The sequence below is a fragment of the Sinocyclocheilus anshuiensis genome, unplaced genomic scaffold (genome assembly GCF_001515605.1).
Source record: "Sinocyclocheilus anshuiensis isolate Anshui unplaced genomic scaffold, SAMN03320099.WGS_v1.1 scaffold3606, whole genome shotgun sequence".
NCBI lineage: Eukaryota > Metazoa > Chordata > Actinopteri > Cypriniformes > Cyprinidae > Sinocyclocheilus > Sinocyclocheilus anshuiensis.
The window spans coordinates 119,697-127,484 of record NW_015541226.1 but is presented as its reverse complement, the minus strand read 5'-3'; the positions used below and the strand labels follow the sequence as shown (position 1 = coordinate 127,484).

The 7,788-nt window shown below is 38.9% G+C and overlaps 1 pseudogene; it reads left to right on the top strand.

Moving 5' to 3' along the window:
• The window catches only part of LOC107690775 (type II iodothyronine deiodinase-like), a 4,301-nt pseudogene extending 1,385 nt beyond the window's left edge, over positions 1 to 2,916 (top strand).
• Positions 2,917 to 7,788: the final 4,872 nt, after the last annotated feature.

Below are 7,788 nucleotides of genomic sequence, written 5' to 3'. Positions count from 1 at the left end.
GTGTTTCTTCTCCTGCGTTCTACTGTACAGACGTGAATTTACTTTTGCTTCAGCCTGAGGTTTATTCATTAAATTTTTTGGTGTGAAAGGCTTTTATATTTGCTATAAATAGAACTTCTTATATTAAAAACAATCAAGCCCTGCTTATATTTAAAAAGTAACGTGAAAGTAACGCAAAAGTAATATAACGCATTACTTTCCATAAAAAGTAACTAAATAAAGCAATTAGTTACTTTTTTAGGGAGTAACGCAATATTGTAATGCATTACTTTTAAAAGTAACTTTCCCCAACATATATATATATATATATATATAGTGACATCAAGTTCTTAAAAGCATTTGTTTACAGTGTGGTGCACATCCTCCAACTAATTTTGAATATATATTTGCTCAATCTTCAAAACGTGACATTTGGTACAATTCTAATCCTTATAAAGGTGTGTGAACTTTGCCCTCCAGACAGTCAGCGACCTCTCGGGTCAATGCTCTTAATTAATTAAATGTCTGGATTCACATTCCTGTTACTTTTTAACTAAAAATCAATCAAATCACACAGTGGGGTAAGATGCACTAGCTTAATGTGCATTCATTGTCCTCAACCATTAACTATATCATTGTTTGGCTACAAAGTCTTGCTGAGGTAATCGTTCAGCGTAAAAATAATGTCAATGACTCACGACTTTTTTTGGCAAAGCGAGGATGAGTTTTATGTGTGTTTCCAGGTGTTAACACAGTGCCAAAATGCATATGCACTTATAAAGTCACAGAAACGGCATTTTCATAGACATCTGACTACAAACAAATATCTGGCTCAAAAGTCTATTGTGAGATCAGAGAGATCATGCGCTGTACTTTTTCTACAAGATGCTTAAAAGTTCTTACAGATGGTGTTAAAAGGTGCAAGCCCAAAACATCGATTTAGAGCAGTGACAAAGCCCCAAAGAATGTGTTTTTTTGTTGTTGTATATATACAGCTGTGAATGTGAGATCTCAACCCTGGTGACATCACTCGAGTCTCCATAACAACAGAGGCCAATAAACCCACTAAGCGAAAGTGAAGTAATTTTCAGTGTAGTTATGAGACTGATCATTCGGCTGGCCACTAGGCATTATGGCTCATTGCTCATGTTATTCTAATGTCCTCAAAAATATTAATGTGTGAATGTGGAACTGTTTTGTTCAGGTGAAGCTGGGCGAAGCTGCTCCAAACTCCAAGGTGGTGAAGGTTCCCGGCATCAACAGATGCTGGAGCGTCAGCGGTAAGACCCACAACGCGTGCCATCTGCTGGACTTCGAGTCTCCTGACCGCCTGTTAGTGGTCAACTTTGGCTCGGCCACTTGACCCCCCTTTATAAGCCAGCTGCCGGTTTTCCGGCGGATGGTGGAGGAATTCTCGGATGTGGCAGACTTCCTGCTTGTCTACATCGATGAGGCTCACCCCTCAGACGGCTGGGCGGCTCCTCCCATGCAGAACTTTTCGTTTGAAGTGAGGAAACACCGTAATCTGGAGGAGAGGATGTTTGCCGCCCGGACACTTCTGGAGCATTTCTCTTTGCCTCCTCAGTGCCAATTGGTAGCAGATTGCATGGACAACAATGCCAACGTAGCCTACGGTGTGGCCTACGAGCGGGTTTGCATCGTGCAGAAGAATAAAATCGCTTACCTTGGGGGTAAGGGTCCATTTTTCTACAACCTTAAAGATGTTCGGCACTGGCTCGAGAAGAGCTACGGGAAGCGATAATTTCTTTGAAAAAGAGGTCAAATAGCCTTTTCTGTGAATGCTATAAGATTTTATTTTTTGTATAATGGAGAGAAATCGAGGGTTAGGTGCTTTTCAATCTGTTTAACGGTGGCTCCGGTGGAAACACTTGGGCTGGGCTCCAGGTAATTTTCTTGAATTGTCTAAAATGATCAGCAGGTGTCCTACATTCCTAACCACTTTACAAAAAGAATGAAATGAATATAGACTTTAAATACTGACCGTGTGGTTTGCACTTCAATTTTGAGAATACATTGTTGCCAGCAAAACGATTTGTAGATGCACTATTAATAACGTGTTCCTTTGCGATTAACGTAGAGTTAAAGTGTGCAATATTTTTATGTGACATAACATATATTGTTTACAAAAGAAAACCAAATTGCTGAAAAGAAGAGAAAGCACAAGTACCCAGCTTTTATATGAAAAGAAAATAATTTATTTTTATTGACATTCAATGTTTATTTTTAATATGTGGCCTGTTTATGCGCTTGTAACACTTTCCCTTCCCCTCTTCAACTGACAATCGTTCATATTCCATGTACCATCAGCTTCAGTTCATTTGCACCGGTAATAAAAGCATTCCCGACATCCCATTTTGAAAACTACTAACTCATTCGGCCCGTATTGTACTTAACAATCACCAAATGAATGGCCTCAGCCACCGGACTTGGCTTCACTGCAGTGTACAGGAAAGCTGATGAAAAGTTATTTTACTCCTGAATGTTAGAGAAAAGTGTTCGAATGTCGTCGACAGATCGGCAGTCGCTCATTTGGGTCAATACGGCGCTGGTGTGCACATGAAAATCACAGACGAAATGGTCTTCTGTCCTGTCTGTGGTTGGATGACAGACCACACCTCTCTGTCCTGATCCAAATGAGCACGACTGCTAACAAGCTGAAACAATCACTCTGAAGGCTTTGAGTTTTGTTTCACAGAACTGTTCTCATGTACTACAACCGTCCTCTTCCTTTTAATGAGAAAAAGGCAAAAAAAAAAATAAAGTTGAACTGCTGCTGACTATGACTTTCCTCCCAGTTTTTGTGTTTGATTCTGGGAAATTTCAATGAGGGGTGATTGGATTGAAAAAGGGAGGGAAAAAGTTCAGCGGAAAGCTCCAGATGGAGAAAATGTTGCATGATGACCAATTAAAAAAAAAGAAAAAAAAAAGGAAATGCAGCAGCCGTAAGGAGTCAAGGAGTACATGTGCCTTTTCCCCCCCCCATTAAATATGTCTGCAGAAATGCATGCTGATGGGTCTGAACATGTGCAACACAATCAAACCGTGTGACGCAGAGGTCTCTGGCTGAACTTCTGCATCTTCGAGGCTGCCAGTAACTAAATAGCAAAGGCTCAGGGAGAACATGTCCCTGGGAAGCACCATGAAACAGAACCGGGCATCGCTTATCCGAGCGGAACTAGTCCATTTGGACCGCTAAGACATTATTCACAGACTGTTTCAGTCTTGGAAGGCATCGTGCTGCACGATGGAGCAGGGAAGTTGCCAACGTTAAAGATGGAGGCATCGGAAAAGAGAGCCACACAACAGCAACAAACACAAGCCCCACTCCAGGAAAGAGTCCCATGGTGTGCTTTCTAAGGAATGCATCTGGTAAACGGGTACTGAACAGAATTCTAAGCAGCGTGTGAAGAAGTGTTCTCATTTATAGGGCATAACAAGGACGCGGGACCAGGGGGGGAAACCTGGTCCCATTTATTCAGATAAGGTCAAAACATGACTCCTTAGAAAAGCGGACGTTTGCCAAATCGACCAGTATAAATTCAAACGAAATGTTGATGCAAGTGTTTAAATGTATGTGTCTGCAGTTCAAAGATAAGCCGTTTATGTTCATACTTCGACAGTGGACTATTTGGTTTGGATGTGATCTGACCGCTCTCTCAGAAAAATTATCTTAGTCCTAATATCAATATATTCAGTAAATAAACTCCGAGTCCAACCCGAGGGATGCCAAACATTTTTTTCATATTTAATGCACTTTTTTCCTGCATGTATAAATCTGATGAGGGGAAAAAAGAAAATTCCTAAAGATAATTAGATCTTAAAGGGATAGCTCACTCAAAAATGAAAATTCTGTCATTATTTACAGTACTCAGCCTAATGTTGTTCCAAAAAAAAAACAGAAGATATTTTAAAAAATTTAAATACAATAAAAGTCAATAGGGTCCAATGTTATTTCTATATTCTTCAAAACATCTTATTTTGAAAATAAGTCAAAAGTTTTGAAACGGCATGAGTGAGTAAATGACACAGTTTTCGTTTTTGACTTAACTACCCCTTTAAGGAAACTTTCTGAGAATCGTATGATATTAAGCAGTAAGGATTTGACTGTACTGCATCACAAATCAAACTGGTCAATCAAACAGCTTCTTGCATTGTAAATGTGAGTTCATTTTCCTTCTTCATCTACGCACCTGTCTATACTGTCACAGTAATCCACCCTAACAAGTTCTTATGTTATTATCAACATAATCTTATGTTTTATTTTCATTTGTCCTCTCTTTGACTCTGGTAAGAATCTTAGCAGCTTTTGGAGATGCACTTAGTCACTGATACAGCACATGGATAAGACAAAAGTATGCTTTTATCTAAGTCTTATAAAGGTTAGCTTCTAGAGCCAAGTATTTGCACTTTGAATTCAGTTCAAACTGAACATGCTCCAAATATCTTTGATGCTTGATGACCAACCTGCGCTCAAAACACATGTAATTCATCTCAAACAGTACAACCTGGAATATAATTCATATAACATATATCATGTTTTACAGCTGATTGTTTTATGGCTTGATATATGGTCATATCTGCATATGCATATAGAAAACTTAACTTATGCTAATCAACATACTCTGGTTTCTTACATTACTGGTAGTAGATAAGACTATGGGACTATCACTAAGAGCTACGCTCAAACTCATAATTCATTATAAAGAAATTCAGTTTAACTTTTATGCTTGAAACCGTTCTTGACCTGTAATGTACAAACTGTTTGATCAATTTATTGCAAAAATTAAAATATATTAATAATAATAATCTAGCGTAGCGTCAGTTCTGGCAGGTCACGTTAGTCAAGCTCGCATCAGCTGACTCTCAGCTGATCCCCATCAACCTATGGGAATACGACACCTATCCAAGTATTCATATATAAGGTCCCGCAGTAGTATCAGCAGTTTTCGCATTGCTCAATAGCTAATTACCCTCATCCATCTCCAACTCCTCCTCTGTCAGTCAGGATTCAGCCTTCTGATTCTCCTTTGAATCAGACTAATTCTAAAATGTGTACATAACATTATTGAACTTTAACGATATCTGCAATACATTTATGTTGGTTCTGTTCTGTTTACCCTGGGGGGGTTATCGCTGCTCTCCCTGCTCTCATCCATGCTAGGCTGCATGGATGCGCAGGGAGTTCTTGCCCAGAACGGAACCATACCGCCAATCCAAACTGTATGCTAATTGTCAATCATCTTTGACGATAGGGGTCCTGACAGAAATAATAATAGCGTTATTACTATTAACACATTCTTCATTTAATTTCTTCCTGATGCTGTGAAAGCCTAACAACTGAAACTGAAAAGGAACTTTAGGTATGAATTAATACTGAATGTATTGTACATATATTTTGAGAGGAGCTATTAAGAATGTTGATTGGCAGCTTGATACATGTGCCTTGTTTCCTACTATGTTTAATGCCAAGTTTGTTTTATTGTGCCATTTGGCTGATTAAAGACGCAGCAAATCAGACAAGATGTGTTCGAAACATTCTTTCTCCATCCTTCACATGCACTTAATTTTTTTGACCTTGAATTAAGATGCCGCACAGATGTCTAGATGCATTTTTTTATCAGTTTATTATGAATCAGGTTGAAATAGTCATAAATCATAAGAATATATCTTGCTCGTCTGATAAAAGCTGGGCTCACAGATGCTGAATTTTATGTGAATAAATTTAATAGACCATAAAGATGTAAATCTTGTGAGGCCAGCTTCCAGAAGCTCTTTGATGACTTGGTTGGGTTGCTATTAAATTTAATTTACAGACTCATTAAATAATCCAGATTCATGCCAAAACCTGACAGCCAATCTATCTCAGAAGCTGAGCTTAGACTAAACTATATTTAGTAGAGATGGTTTCTGAGGTGCAAGATGACTAATCTTTCATGAGGCCAAACAGATTTGGTTTGGGACAATTTGCATTGGGGTTTTGTGGCAGGACATTTAAAATGTTAAAAAGAGAGGCAAGTTGTGGTCCACCTCTGTTCAGCAGAATGAACTTCATATTACTTAAATGAAAAAATATCCATTGTTTACAAAACTAGGTAGGCTGTCAGAAACAGGTGTTAGCCAGAAATATATTACAGCTAGTTAAATAAACTCGAGTAAATCTTTCAACTGAAACAAAAACATTCCTCGAAAAATATCTGTTTGAGTATGACTTAAATTTTTTCCCTTTAAGGCTTTATCTAGTAAATTAGATTTTTATAGACAGTTCTCTTTCACTCATGATCTTACGCCAGTGGGGGAAAAACCCTGCCGGTTACGTTGACAGAAATTACCCATGCAGATTTATAATATGCAATTAAATACTGCCATATCTTGTGTAGGGAACATCTAAAGTGACTGGGTCACCTTACAATCTCAAGTTGGATAATTACAATGCCGTTTCTAGAAAGATTTACTGCAGATTGCAGTAGCTTTTCCAGCATGAAGGATCTCAGGTGGGTTCTTCTTAAAGTCTTTTGGTTAAGCTGAGTTTATTGCAGGAGTGAGACCAACACGGCTCATTACTCTGACAAAACATTTCAACGTTCTGACAGCCGCCCCGGGATGGAGTCTGCATTTCCAGTCGTTTATTCGCAGTATGTCTCCACGAAAGCATTTATTGTTTTCATGATAAGAGGAGACAAAACAGTTATTCTCACCATTGCAAATGTTATTTGTTTTGCCAGTGCACCTCCATAGTAACACAGGCCGAACTCCTCCTCATTCGCAGGAAAAGCTCTGTTACAGAAACCTAATATTTATGTTGGCCTGATGCACTTGTCAAATCAACTTAAACGTGCTTATTTTTCTGACCGGATTCCTCTCCTCCACGCTTTTTCCCTCATCACTCTCATTTTGTCTCCGTAGACCATTACTGATGAATAAAATGCTTCTTCATTCGTCTCTCATGCTAAAGCCACCAAACTTAGCAAGATTAGGCTTTTAGCTGTTTACATTCACATTTTCTCTCCACATGACTTGTATTCAAGTTCTGTCATCATTTACTCACTCTCATGTCGTTCCAAACCTGTATGACTACCTTTCTTCTGTGGAAAATAAAAAAAGTATTCTGAAGAATGCCCATACAATGAAAGTCAAAGAGCAAAGGGAATAAATGATAACAGAATTGTTTTTATTTTGGCGTGAACTACTCCTTTATCAATCAGACTTTCTATTTTCTGACTTAAACTGTTGAATTCTAAAAGCATCCCTTGAGTTTTAAAACAAGAGCAGTGCTTTAAAGGGGTCCTATTATGCTCTTTTACAAAGTCTTGATTTTGTTTTGGGGGTGTACTAGAACATGCTCTCATGCTTGGTGGTTCGAAAAACGCATTATTTTTCACATAATTTACATTATTAAAATAGCTTTCTCCCCAGCCTGGCACAAACGGCTCAATTAGTTCCGGCTTTGATGAAGGTCCACCTTCCGAAAAACAAAATGTGTTGTGATTGGTTAGCTGTCCCAGTGCGTTGTGATTGGTGAACAGCTTAGACGGTGTTTCAGTACTGCCCCGCCCCTTGCTCCGACTTTCAACAAAAGCTTTTGGGCGCATCCGGCACTGTACTCCCTCATGTTGTGGAAGCTGTCCTCAGTAAAATGCGCAGCACACAAAAGCAAATTGGGTTTATAATGCTCAGGAACAGAGTTAAAAAATAAATTGCAACCACTGTTTCCTGACATCATCCGCTTTCGGAAGCCCAAACAAAGACGTTTGGGCACGGAGGTGAAAAAAACAGCATTTCAGGCGGTCG